General features: G+C 37.0%; 1 pseudogene; it reads right to left on the bottom strand.

Annotated features, from left to right (window-relative positions):
- Positions 1–1,599: 1,599 nt before the first annotated feature.
- LOC117694983 (large ribosomal subunit protein eL21-like) lies at positions 1,600–2,471 on the bottom strand (annotated as a pseudogene).
- Positions 2,472–13,378: the final 10,907 nt, after the last annotated feature.

Raw genomic sequence — 13,378 nt, 5'->3', positions numbered from 1 at the left:
GCAAGCCTAGAGAAATAGTTCATAAATTAAAAGCACTTCCTGTTTTTGAAGAGGACCAAGGCTCAATTCCCAGCATCTGTATTGTAGCTAGCAAGCAGTTCCAGGGAATCTGATACATCTCTTCTAACTTCTACAGGCTCCTACATATATGTGGTGTACATAATACATACATACATACACACACACCCAGGCACACACACCCAGGCACACACACACACACACACACACACACACACACACAATATTTTTAAAAGAAAAAATTAAGACATACAGAAAAAAGAATAAACTATTAATGCAATCACAAATTGACAGTGTAATGTTTTAAAGTCAAATAAGAAAACAATAGGTACAAACTAATCTCATTTGATTCTATATGAGAAAAATATAAAACATTGTACATATAAATGTTTAGTGTGTTACAAAACAGCAGATATCATATGGTATGTATTTGCTGATAGGTAAATGTTAGCTGTTAAATTTTTGATAAGTTGACTACATTCTACAGAACCATAGAGATTATGTATAGAGTAAGGAAGTAGGTCGAAAGAATGATTCAGCTGAAAACCCTACATTCTACAATTCAAAACTGCCTGCAAGATGTGCTAGCGCAATGGTGGCACAAAACTTGTGGTAGTAACCAACCAATATCTGATTTGACTTAAAGCCCATTCTATGAGAGGAACCAATCCCTAACACTGCCTGTGTGGCCATGGACTGAGACTAGATAAGGCATGGACCGAAATACTATTGTTCTGCTAATGACGTCAAACAACATTCTGCTATACTTACAGAGCAGTATGTCCTGCTCAGCAATCATCAGAGATCTTCCTTCTGCAGCAGATGGGAACAAATACAGAGACCAGCAACTGTACAATGTGCAGATAGTAAGAAACCTTGGAACACTCATCATGGGAGGTCTCCATCAATTCCCTCCCCTCAGGGCTCAGGGAACCATGTGGAAGATGAGGCAAAGAACAGTGTAAGAGCCAAAGGAAATTGAAAACACCAAGGAAACACAACCTTCTTAACACAGCAGGACTGATGTACATAAGAACTCACAGAGACTATAGGAGCATGCACAGGGCCAGCATATGTCTGAGACAAATGTGATCCCAGCACTAAGAGTATGGGGAGTAGACACCAGCCCACATTCCTAACCAAGAAGCTAACACCAATTGTTAACTGCTCACAATGAAAAAATTATTTTCCTCTAACAAAGTCACACTAGTATACAAACCACTCTTAAGGGTTGGCCCCATACCCAGCAGTAGATGGCCAACACAAAACAAATCCAATGGTATTTTTGGTTCTTCATCTCATAATGCTTTGTCAGGGCTTTTTTATTATTGTTGTTGTTGTGTTGTTATAATAATAATTATTATTATACCTACATGTCCTTTGTGTTTATATTATAGTTATTATGTTTTTGGTTTTGCTTTTTATTATCTAATCAAGAGTATATTTTCTGCTCACCAAGCCATATCATTTAGAAGGACAGTTTGTAAAATTTGAACAAGACAATGAAAATTAACATTTTCTTTCATGGAGAAGACAGCACATGTTAACCTAAAATAAACACTTTGCAGTCCAGATCCTTTATTTCTTTTTTGTACATCAGGCCATGAATTTGTATGGAATGGGCTCCAGCAGCTCAGGTTCCTTTCCGTTATTCGTCACAAAGTGTGATTCTCTGAGTGGCACAGGCTGACATTTCAGCTGAACCCAAGTGCCCTTCTCTTTGGCTTTCATTTTCTTCTGGTCATTCTCCTTCCCCCGCTTCAGGAAGCTGTCTCTGCTCTTAGAATGCTTGATGTGCTCAGTCTGCATATTGATCCTCTTAGCCAGAATCTTGCCCTTAACTTGCTTGTTTACAATGATGCCCAGGGCATGCTGGGTAACATTATAGACTCTTCTGGTTTTGCCATGGTAACACTTATGAGGCATTCCTTGTTTTTTAAACCAGAATATTTTTGACTGATTGAAATCCTCAAGATGAACTGGATGCATGCTGCAATACCTGCCCTCTTGGGTTTAGGTATTGTTCCTTCACAGAATCCATGTTTGACTCTGCAATAGATAATGCGGTACCTCATCTGCCCAGTCCAGGTGCAGTTTTGTCTCTTAGTCTTGACACTCCAGTTATACTTTCTCTTGTGCTTGACCACAAGTTGACTTCTGAAGGTGTTAGGCCTTAGAGCCACTGTAGTGTAGAGTCACAGAGTTTGCATCTTATTGTGATGCTTTCCAAAGAATGACTTTCCTTTCATCATCTTTCTTCTATTGGCGAGGCAAAAGAGATCAGAAGAGAGCTGGGCATTCCTTTTTTGAACACTGCAAATTCCCTTAATGTCTACAAAATTGCCCTTCTTATAGATTCACATGTGTGTGGCCAAAGGAACAGCTTCACGTTTCCTAAAAGGCCCAGAGAACATGTAGCAAGTGCCCCTCCTCTTTCGTTTTGTGTTAGTCATTTGTGAGTTACTGGAAGATGGCTGCTGCAGCCAAAAGAAAAAGGAGAAGGGCTATATTATGGTTATACTAATACTAAGCATGTTGAGAGGTAGAAAGCTCATCATTTGAAAATTAAGCATAGAAAATATAAATAATGAATACACAGAACAATAATAATATAAATATAAATAATGAATATAAGCATAGAATATAAGCATAGAAAATATAAGCATAGAAAATAAGCATAGAATATAAGCATAGAATATAAGCATAGAATATAAGCATAGAAAATATAAATAATGAATACACAGAACAAAATAAAGATGCTACAACAATTTAAACCATAAAAAGAAAACAGGGATTAAAATTTACATTGTCATAATTTAATGTTTGAAACAATGTTTAAATCAACAATATTTAATATTAAATAGTACAAAGTAAAATATGTTCCAAATTATAACTTAATGAATATGACACAAAATCTGATATAGCTATAAAATAGAGTTAGCCTCAGAAAAAGAGTCAATCTTGGGCCATCAGTCTTGGTGGAGTTATGGAAATGAACTTGTTCAAAAGATGTTGTATAATGTTCTTGAACAGTTACTTTTTAAAATCTCCAACATTCCAAAGTTAAAAGTCATCTTCTTTGTAGCAGTTGTAGTTGTTGCCTTCTTCTTCTTCTTCTTCTTCTTCTTCTTCTTCTTCTTCTTCTTCTTCTTCTTCTTCTTCTCCCTTTTCTTGGTTTTCAGAGATGTAAAGCTACATAGTGATAAGTAGTTATAAATACCATATCAATATTCCCATAAAAATTAACATAAAAGACAAGACTATTTTAAGTGAATGGATGAGTATAAATTCTTGTAATATTACCTTCAATGGACTTTCTTTTTTTTATTTATTAGATATTTTATTTACACTTCAGATGCCATCCCCTTTCCCCATTTCCCCCCCCCTTAGAAAACCCCTATCCCATGCCCCCTTTTCCTTTTTGCATTTATACATTTTTTTAAAAAATGTTAATCATAGGCTTTATAAGTTTGGAATTGTTCAATCAGAGGTGTCACCCACTACCCAACCTAGATATATCAACTATCTTTGACTGGTGGAGATACATGAACATCTGCCTCCCTGTCTCCCCCCTCTTTCTCTCTTTCATCACCTCTCCTTCTTCTTCTCCTCTTCTTACTCCTTTTCTTCCTCTCAGTACTCCTCCTACCTTAGCTCCTCACATCACCCTTCCTGTTAAAATAAAACTTTTCTCTCAAAATACAATTAGAGCATAATTATGCCAATTTGTACCAGTGAGGTACAAGATAGTCCTCATACCTAGTCCAACATTTTGTTGACTAACCAGAACCTCTGTCATCTCTCCTAACTAAAACACTTAGTTCTGAACCTGGCTTTTTCCTTGGCTTTAGGATGAATGTCAGCTGAACCTGGCTTTAGGATGTCAGCTGACGACCATCCACTCAAATCATTTCTCTTAAGGTAAATAGCTATGTTTTCAACCCCGTCAGAAATCCAGAATGACTGAGTTAACTATAACTATAACAAAGCATAGCTTCTAAAACTTAGCCAATTTATAGAGACCTCTGAACACCTGGACACTCCCTCTACTACAAAACGTTGGAGCATCTGTTCTTCTGCCTTCTGGCCCAGGATCATCTGACAGACCTTAGTGCTGCAGAATTATTAAGGGCTGATTACTCTGTCTAGGCAGATATAATCAGTCGACTATTCTACAAGTGTGTCCTTTTCTGGACAGTAATTTGTCTGTAGAAGGAAAGTGGCAATTCTTGCCTAGTGGCTGTCTCACCACAACTGGAGTAACTCCAAGGATGCTCGATTTCTTCTTAGAATTCAATATAGGAAGCTGTCCGGAACAGACAGGTCTCTAATCCCCCAGAGTCTGACATACCCAGAGACAGATACTCACAGCAATCCATTAATCTGATCAAAGGTTCCCAATGGAGGAGTTAGAGAGTAAACTGAAGGAACCTTAAGGGCTGGTGGCCCCATGAGGAGAGCAACAATACCAACCAGCCAGAGCTCCACAGGGTCTAAACCACTAGCCTAGGAGCACATATGGAGAGACACATGACTCCAGCTGTATATGTAGGGGAGGATGGCCTTGTTGGGCATAGGTGGGAGACAAGGTCATTGGTACCCTGAAGGCTGAGCACTGGGGGGGGGGAATCTGAGGGTGGGGAGGGGGTAGGTGGGTAAACACCTTCATAGTAGCAGGAGGAGGGGGGATGGCATAAGGGGTTCCTGGGTGGTGGGGGAAATGCGGTAAGGGGATAAAATTTGAAATGTAAATAGTATATCCAATAAAAGAGGGGAAAAATAGAAAAGCGGTTAGAGCCAACATTCTTAATAAAATGTCAGCCCTCTTTAAAAAAAAACTATCTTGATATTAAAATTTGTTTTGAGAATTGTATATTGCAGAATGATCAGCCTTGGTATATCTACTCAACAAGCAAGCTGGGCAGACCTGCTCAAACCTCTGAGGTCCGGGAATTCCATCTGGAGGCAGCGAAGACACAGCATCAGAGGATTGTCAATTTGCTCTTCCCCCCACTCCTTTTCTAATATCTCAATGCCCATAATCAGCTTGAAGAAGCTAATGAAGAGTCAGCGCCCCTATTCCCTGGGCTTGGGGACTAAGGTGGTAAATGTTGGACTGTCTTTCTAGGGAAAAGTAGTGGTTTTCTGGGAATAGAGAGGATTAGCTAGGGGTTAATTGCATAGCCATAACCTATTAGTAGAAATCTGTATAATTAATATCAAGATGAAGATATAAATTCTTAAATGGCACCAATTTACTTTGATTACAAATTTTAAGGTTTTCATTGGCATGAGCTTCTTAGTGATATAAGAGTGAGATGAATATTGTTACTCTCATAGGCATTGTACCAGTATAACACATTTAGGAATACAAAGCTTAGACCCAGTCCTTCTTTAACTTTTTTTAAACTGACTTGAGATGGTCAGCCTGTGAGTTAAGAGACTACAGCAAATTCATGACTTGGAGTTTATTATAAGGGTGTTCTCTATGTTTTATTTAGAAATAGCTGAGTGGAGTTAACAGGCAACAGTCCAGATTACCTTACATGGATATTTGGTTTTCAAAACATCAGAAATCCCTAGAATTGACATGACAAACATTTCAATGGACTTTCAAAGAGACATCTCTACAATACTGTGCTCACCCAGCTGAGCTATGGAAGGACAGTAATAAACATTTAAATAAGTAACATAACACAGAGAGGATACAGCATTAAGGATGAAAACAGAAGCAGATACCCACAGCCAAACATTAGATGGAGAGTGGGGACACCTATGTAAAAGTCGGGAAAAGGATCAAAGGCCTAGAAGTAGACAGGAAGACCAACAGAGTCAACTAACCTGGACTCCTGGGACATCTCAGAGTCTGAGCCACCAACCAAAGAACATATACGGGCTGGAATAAGGCCCCAAGGCACACATATAGCAGACAGGCAACTCAATTTTCATGGCTGCCCTGTCTGGCCTCAGTGGGAGAGAATGCATCTAATCTGGCAGAGACTTGATGTACCAGAGTGGGGAAATTCCCAGGGGGGTCCCACCCTCTCAAAAGAAAAGGGGAGGGTGTAGGGGAAGGGACTCAGTAAGAGAGGGAAAAGGAGAGGGAACAGTGTTTGGAAAATAAATAAATAAGAAAAAGATACACCATTAATGCTCTAAAGAAAATAAATTATACAAATTCAAGTTAATGATTGCATTTGTTTCTGATGTGCCAAAATCAAAAGTGGAAATTGCACTTAAATGGTGCAGTGTATTCTGTAGCAATTATTAGGGAAAGTTTTTCCGATTGTGTATTTGTAAATCAAGAACAAAAAGTAATTTCCTAACAAATATTTATTGCTGAAAGAAACCAAAATTAAAAGGAATAAAAGCACTACATGGTTGGAAACCAAAAAGAGTAAAAGAAAGAAAAGATAGCTCTACATGGAAGAGAAGTCAAAGGCTCTTTTTACTCCCTGATTTTCCTCAGAGCTGTCCCTGCCATATTTCTAGGCGGCTTTCTTTGTGTAAGAATGCATTCACATTGACTCTCCTGGGTCTCTAAGTGCAACAAGGCTCTCTGCAGCATTCTCCAAGCTGAGAAAGGAGGCAGCAGTTATGAAATGTGGGATACTTATTTATATAGTATGTTATCAGCACTTCCTGTGTAAAACAGGAAGGAAGGGAAGAACTGACAGTTAAAAACCCCAAAGGAGTCAAATGAGATGGTGTTTTTAATCTAGAGAACAAAATGAAAATCTTGTATAGTGTCCACTTTGACTTTTCATGGCTGCAGTTGATGTGTTTGTTTGCTTGTCATAAATATTGGACTCAAGAAAGCCTAGAGATTGAATAGCTATTAAAAACAAGAATGTGTTTCATTTAGAAATTAAAGCAGGTTAGAATCCTTTCAGAGGGAAGAGAAACCCATAACATTTTGGTGCTAGAGAGAAAGTTCAAAACCACCACATCCAACACTAAAATGACAGCAAATAATAATCTCAGAATTATGTGCTCCCATCTTCAGAATACTTTTATCAAACCATATTTGCTTAACATTGAGAAAGAGAAAGGTAACAGTTCAAACTTTCTTTTAAGAGATTTAACAAATAAACTTTCACTTCTTATTGGGCATTCAACATTTTCTTTTTTTTTTTCCTGGTCTCATGAGGAACATGGTCAACTAAAAACCAATCATCTGTTAGTTACCCATATGGTTTTACCCATATTTTCTGTATGCATAGGAAATACCACCCTGTAATCTAAATATATTTGAGACTGATACACATTGGCATGTGCCAAGTCAAAAATAATAAAACTAATCAAACCAATTCAAGATTTTATAAACAAATCAATTAAGCATCTAGAGATCCAGCTGAGCCCTGTAAGATACACATCATCTTTTCTGTTCTTTAAAATCCATAATGAAAAATCTTCACTTATGGTTTTTTTCTTTTAATTAAGGTCAAAACCTCAATCATGCAATCTAGACTAGATCTGGCCAAGAGTAAGAAGTCTCTGGACAGAATATAGACACACATACTTATTAAGAAATAATGATAAATAAAATCATTGCTGATCATCTGTATGCAAAAAATATAGCCCCAAAATCAAGTGGCTGTAAAAATATTTTTGAAAATTGAGATCCTATTTTGAATTCAAATCAATGTCCAATACTACCAAACCACCAAGTCCAAGATGTGAAAAAGTTTTTACTACTTGAAACTGGAAGTCATTCTTTGGGACACTCTCTAATTAAAGGCTGAAAATTTTAGAATGTAAATAATCCTGAAAGAATAAGAGCTATAATGTGAACCAAAAGTTACATTTATTGGAAATGTAATGTTTGACAGAAAATATTACATTTAAGCCTCATAAGACAGTAGTTTGATTTTTGTAAGCCAGAGATCTGAAAAGCTAAGAAGTTTAATTGGTTATCCAAAACATAATTCATCAATGAAAAAAAAAGAATATTTGGGCCAGACCTACCTCCAGAGTTTAAGGTATTAACTATCCACTAAGGTACTCAACCTCTTGTAATGTGGCTTCTCTTCCTATTATCTCCTGTTCCATACTTTGGGGGAGTAGTTCTAAACAGCAAAAAAAAAAAAAAAAAAAAAATCTTTTAAAACTCGATTGAATTCAAAATTTTTGCTAAGCTCTAGCTCTGTTTCCACTTTGGTGCTAGAGACAGCACAAAAAAAAAAAACCCTGCACATGCTAAACAAGCACTCTACAGGGAGATGCAGCCACAGCCCTAAAATGTAGATGCATATCTTATCTTTTCAAATATATTATAACCTCTTTATTGTAAGCACTAATTGAACTCGGTGCCTTTCATAGTGGACTACATCCTGTGCCTTTCTGTTGGTATTTTCTTTTGAAAGCCAGGGCTTCTTGACAAAAGAGAGGAAGCTAGATTAAGGACTAAGCCACAATTCAAGTAGTTAAACAAATTTTGCTTACTTTCTAAAGAATTTACTGGTTACTGATGAGATAAAGGAAAGAGGCCAATGATAATTTATGAGCACATCCCTGGGGGATTTCCCCTGCTACTAAGAAATAATCAAAAAATTATTTTTGTAGCAGTTTGCAAGGCCTTTAACTTACATTATCCCACTTTGATTCTCATCCTAGTGATGAAGTACCATCACCTCCCTCTTAGTTTTACTCGTTATAATTGGAAAAAGTGACAATCATAATATTTAAGTTATTTATGTCCTAGATCAAAAAAGGATAGAGCTACAATAAACTCTGATCTTACAACTCCAGCTTTGACTCAAATGAGTACCTTTATTTTACTTTCATATACTAGTTTTACAAATAGTGCTTCAGTATAGCTTAAGCTACAGTTTCAAAGCAGAAAGACAGAGAGAATAACAGAGACGAAGAAAGACAGAGAATATAGAAATACATCTGGCAAATGCCACCACTGTGGCAAACATAGTTCCAGATATAAAGTAGTTCCCCAGTCCCTTCCACTGTCAGTATAATGTTCTAAATAATCCCAAGTCATCTCATTCCAAAACCTTATAACAAGTCATGAAACATTTGGAGTGAAAGAAGACACTTTGTGGGAAGAGATGAACATGTTTTTTATGTGTACCGTATTTTTTGGGCTTTTGCTTCAGAGAGAAAGATTCAAGCTGGCCTCAAACTTGCTATGTAGCCAAGGATGACATTGAACTCATCATGCTGTGAGTTTTCTGACCACAACCCACCCCCCCCAGCAACAAACTCAGCTACCAAATAGCCCACCAAACCAGCCCTAGTCTTCATTTCCACTAATCATGAGCTGCACACAAGGACATACATTATGTAAGGGAAGATAAAACCAGAGAGAACATCATAATTAATAGAGTTTTTATTTTGCATAACTTGTTCTTTGTAGTACAATGTGTATTTCTTCTTTTGGGTCTATAAGGAAAGAAAAAAAAACTATACAAAGGACCTCCCTCACCCATACTAACCAAATCCCCTCTTTTTCCTCACACCAAAACCTTCAAAGTCCACACATAGAATCACGCAAACTCTGTCTTGAGTAGTACTCAAAGATACACACTGAGAGAAATGAACACATATTAGGTTGAAATAAAATTGTTTACACTTGATTGAAAAGAAGAGAAATGTGGGTTCTTCGTGAAATGTTTCCAGTTATTTATACAATTGTTATAATAGTGACATCCTCTACCACAAACCAGGTATTAGTTATAAGACTTGGTCTAGATAGCTGCTTTAAAATACAGTAGTCATATCCAGATGTGGCTATACTACTGGCCCCTAAAGTGTAGGTAGAGCACATAAAGGATATATTTTTATACTTTATTAATTTATATTCATGTTTGCATGTGACCAGAAGCTAGAACACTGAACAGAATATTTTTTAAAATGTATGGAGAACTAGTGCAGATGATTAGCATCATCTGTCCTGAGTGATCTACGCTATTCTGTTCTTCAGGATTTTCAATCTCACTCTTATGCAGTCACACTGTGCTTAACTCACTAGGCGTAACAACTCAGCAATACTTTATACTTACAGGCTAAGTACTGGAGCAGAATAAAGGAAATCAATTGCCGAAGACCATGTTTCAAAAGCCAAACTGATTTTTTCCATTTTCTGTAAACAAAAAACGTAGATGAAACATGCCTCCCCAACACCGTGTGTATGTGTGTGTTACTACAAGTATAGTAACACTCTTTACCCATTTTTCCAAAGCACCATTTGTATTGCTTTGCAAAACAATTTCAGTGCTAAAAAGAAAGTTAAACTTCTTGACTTTGTGGTGAATGAACATTCTTGTTGCTTTTGGATCATTGTGACCAAAACATCTGACAGAAAGAAATTAAGGGAGGAATATTTGTTTTGTCTCACAGTATTAGGTAATTTCAGGATGGGGAAGGGGGTGATAGTGAATTAGTCTCTGTTGTGGTGGGAGAGCATATAACAGAGACTGTTTACATCATGGCAGACAAGGAGTTCAGAAAAGCTGAACCAGGAGCTAAACTTCAATACCTGCCTCTAGTGACCTACTTCCAACAGTTTGACCTCAGCTCATAAAGGCTCCACAACCCTAAAATGCCATAAGCTGACAAACAAGTATTCAAAATGTGAGTGTATGGTAAGTGAATGAGAGACCTTGGAACACTTAGTTCTAAGTGAGACGTGTCCATCAAGTCCCTCCCCTCGGTGCTCAGAGAACTCTGTAGAGGAGGAGAAAAGATTGTAAGAGCCAGAGGGGATGGATGACTCCAAGGAAAAAGTGTCTTTCAGACACAGCAGGGCTATCAAACATATGAACTCACAGAGAGACTGTGGTAGCATCCACAGCGCCTGCACAGGTCCAAGCCAGGCAGAGTCCCAGCACTAAGATGGGGAAGTGGGCACAAGCTCCCATCACCAACCCAGAAGCTACCTCCAATTAACAAGGACTCACAAAGGAAAAATTAGGATTTTTTTTCCAATAGATTTTTCACTGTATATACAAACCACACTTAAGGGCAGGCTCCATGGCCAGCACTAAATAGTCAACACAAAACAAATGTAAAAATATTTTTGTTGATTATTTTTGTCTCATATTGCTTTGTTTGGGTGTTTTTATTTTAATTATGTTTGTTTTGCTTTGCTTTGTTTTTTATTTTATTGATCTCTTGCTTGTATAGTTTCTAAAATTATGGTTTGTGTGTGTGTGTGTGTGTGTGTGTGTGTGTTATAAATATGTTGGTTATGTCACAGAATAAGCAAATAGGAAAGCTAAATTGCAAGATGTTGGAGAGAAGTATGTAAAGCTACTTTTTGTTTTTATTTTCTTCACATATGAGAATATTTCTCATGTTCTTTCTTTGTTTCTTTATTTTTCAATTGTTATTTTGTCTGTTTGATCCTGGCTTTTGTATTTAAAAAAAAAATTGCCTGTCTGTTTTCTTAAGAAAGAGAGAAAGAAGCAATAGAGTTGGAGATACAGGGTGTAGGGGAGGATTTGAGCGATTAGGAAAGAGAAACTTTTATCAGAATATATTGCAAGAAAACAACTTCATTTACAATAAAGAAAGAAAATGATAAAAAGAGAACCTATGAAAGACAGTTTAGATGGAAGCCGAAATACATCTTGTGAGAGCTTCTTCTCCTGTGTTCTATTTTCTTATCTGCAATATGAGAAAGCTGAACTGTATTATTTATTAAACAAACTAAACAAAGCAATGAGCTAACACCTGGAGAAAACAATAATAAAACAGGAATGTCATATCCATTTCAATTAAAATTAAATCTAAACAAGGTCATTTTCCAGGCCCCTTCAGCTCTGCATCTATAAACTCTCCATATATGGAGACATATAAATATGTCTCCAACATATTTATAACACACACACTAAAAACACAATCTTAGAAACTATACAAGCAAGAGATCAATAAAATAAAAAACAAAGCAAAACAAAACAAACATAAAATAAAAAAATAAACCACCCAAAGCAAGCAATATGAGACCAAAAGAAGATCTGGCAACTTATAGTTGGTGTGTGACTACCACATGACTGAAAAACCCCTTAACTTTCTACCTAAGTGGTACTTTACTAATGCAGATTCATAATCCAATATATATATATATTCATTTTCCAGTGCCCTCCTTATTTGATCTTCTCTACCACACTTTTTAAAATGTCAGAACTGAAAAGCATCTAGGAAAATGAGGAGGGGGAAATGGGGAGGTAACAGCAGAAAGATGTCAGTCTACCCAGTTCAACATCTGAAAATGTAAAGAGATAGCTTCAATGAAACTGGATGGAGAAGAAAGGATGGGGAGGGGAGGAAAGGAGAAACGGAATGCAGTCGATTCCTAAAAACACAGTAAGATTGGAGCAGCTAATAGAATGTGAAGTCCCATCGGGGCTGAGGGAAAGCCTGTTCTTCCCATCACTAAGGAACAGAAACACAACTAAAGAAGTAAAGAAGTAGGGGGGCACCCCCTTATGCCACGCCAACAGTAGTGCTATCTTAAAGCCCCTTTCTTCAGGGTCTAAATATAAGTACCCCTTCTGCCATAACTCAAACTCCTTGAAAACAACACATACTGGAGGGGAAGTAAAAATTTATACTCTGTATCTCTTATAAACTTTTTTGTAGATCTCAGGGGAATCCCAATTCCATTGAATAAATACTGGCTAAAATAGCAGTAAAATTCCCAACGATGGGATTAAAGTGTGCTCTTGAATCCAAGTGTTTTCTTCCCTTTTAAATGTTCTTGGATGACCTTTTTTCCCAAGTATTCCCATTACCACTGCATCCAAGGATTCTGTGGAAGAGGATGAAGAGTGACTGTAAACGTAATTTCTTTCTTGTAGCCCATAAGGGGCCAAAAAGCCACTGTTAAACTGTTATAAGGAAATTTCCAAGTCCTATTAATGTCACAAGTCCTATTAATAATGAGGCTACACTTACACAATGTTGAATATGTATGTATGTATGTATGTATGTATGTATCCCAACACAGGACATTCATAGTAAAATTCAATGTAGTTTATGTACCCAGTTTACTTCAAAGTCTTATCAATTTGTTTTCAACAGCAAATAGCACCTCAGATTCTAACGAGCACACACTAGATTGGCATGTCCTTTTTCTCCTAGGATATGAGATACCAAAAAGAAAAAGGCTTTTTAAAAGGCTTTTTAAATTTTTTATAGAATCACAAATGTCATGAAGGAGGAACACACACACAGGCAATGTGGGAGGGAGGGGATATGGATAAAGAGAAGGAAAGAGGAAATATATCTGAAGATCGAGTTTCACATAATGCCAGATATATTAGCATATACTAGTAGGATTATCTTCTCCCCGCCTACAAATAGCCTACCACCCTCCAGTCATACAAATCAGTGAGAAGTAAGC

This window comes from Arvicanthis niloticus, chromosome X (assembly GCF_011762505.2).
Source record: "Arvicanthis niloticus isolate mArvNil1 chromosome X, mArvNil1.pat.X, whole genome shotgun sequence".
NCBI lineage: Eukaryota > Metazoa > Chordata > Mammalia > Rodentia > Muridae > Arvicanthis > Arvicanthis niloticus.
The sequence above is the reverse complement of the archived record's forward strand: the minus strand, read 5'-3'. Positions and strand labels throughout refer to the sequence as shown.